Source organism: Sinocyclocheilus rhinocerous, unplaced genomic scaffold (assembly GCF_001515625.1).
Source record: "Sinocyclocheilus rhinocerous isolate Xijiao unplaced genomic scaffold, SAMN03320098_v1.1 scaffold951, whole genome shotgun sequence".
Classification (NCBI taxonomy): domain Eukaryota; kingdom Metazoa; phylum Chordata; class Actinopteri; order Cypriniformes; family Cyprinidae; genus Sinocyclocheilus; species Sinocyclocheilus rhinocerous.
This window is the reverse complement of record NW_015640464.1, coordinates 73398-74817: the sequence shown is the minus strand read 5'-3', so window position 1 is coordinate 74817 and position 1420 is coordinate 73398. Positions and strand designations below refer to the sequence as shown.

Genomic DNA, 1420 nt, shown 5'->3' with positions numbered 1-1420 from the left:
TATTTGCTATTGACTGTTCAAATGCGGAGTTTTGCGCATCGTGTGTGTGTGTGTGTGTGTGTGTGTGTGCGTGTGTGTGTGTGTGTGTGTGTTTGAAGGGTGGGAGACAGGAGAACGTGTGTGACTTGAATGAGAATGTTAAAAAGAAATAAATTAGATCTTTAAGGGCTTGTGGTCTGGCACTGGTTCTCTCATAAACTGAACAACTAGAAACAGATCTGTCAACATCAAATCAAAACTACTTTAAAGCATGTTCCTAGTCTTAAAGGAATAGTTCACCCAAAAATGAACATTTTCTGAAAATTTACTCCCCCTCAGGTCATTCAAGATTCATTCATTCAGGTCATTCAGATGAGATTTGGAGAAATGTAGCATTGCATCACTTGCTCAGCAATGGATGCTCTGCAGTGAATAGGTGCCGTCAGAATGAGAGTCCAAACAGCTGATAAAAACATCACAATAATCCACAAGTAATCCACACCACTCCAGTCCATCAGTTAACCCTCTTAGCGCCAAAGTCGCAAAATTGCGACAAGACGTCATACTTAATCAAATAGACTGTAGTTCCTAATATGGTGTAATATCTCATTTGTATTCCCTACCACTAGATGGCAGACATGTAGTACTTCGATTCTAGACCAAAATTACGTCACCTTCCTATTCAAAGTGTTCGAGGAAAGAGCAGAGCAAGTGAGCTATTGTGTTCATTGATGTGGAAGCAGTTCAGTTCATAGCGTGCGGGTAAGCTGTGAGATTTGTGAGAGAAAATCACCAAATGGCTAATAAAAAGTTGTACCGTGAGGATGTGTTGCAAATGTTATTCGCCGATTCTGACTCTGAAGGGGAATATTTGCCTTTTGGAAATGACGATCAGTCGTCTAATGATCGCGCTTCCCCCGGTACATCTTTGCAGCACAATGGTGCCGCCGTGCAAGGCGAGAGTGTTCACAAAGCACAAACAAGTGATCATTTCAAACAAGTGTCCATAGGAGAGCTGTTGCTAGAGGTAGAGGCAGCAGGGGTAGGAGAAATAGGGCTGGAAGTAGCACTAGCTCTTTGGATTCAGTCAGAGCGCTCTGGATCCAGTACCCCTAAGAGGTGGGAGTGGCCGCGGTACACGGTGCAGTCAGTGTGGGGTAGGTCTGTGCGCTGTGCCATGCAATGAGAGGTACCATACTCTCAAGAACTATAAACTGTGTCACCTAGATACCTGATTGGGCAGATAGCTGGTCAACTGATCAAAAAATAGGCACATGCATTTTACTATGGCACAGTAATATAGAAATAATTTACTGCTTTCTCCTGTTTTACTGTTGATTTCCTGTTTTCCTGATCATTTGGAATGAGGATAAAAAGACAAAAAAAAAACATGCAAATAAGTTCAAACACCAATTCAATATCTACTATTTCCTGAATATTA

The 1420-nt window shown here is 41.9% G+C and overlaps 1 protein-coding gene across 1 annotated transcript in view; it reads right to left on the bottom strand.

Annotated features, from left to right (window-relative positions):
* The window catches only part of LOC107752986 (protein FAM102A-like), a 30604-nt gene that overhangs the window by 19359 nt on the left and 9825 nt on the right, over positions 1 to 1420 (bottom strand). The window lies entirely within an intron of this gene.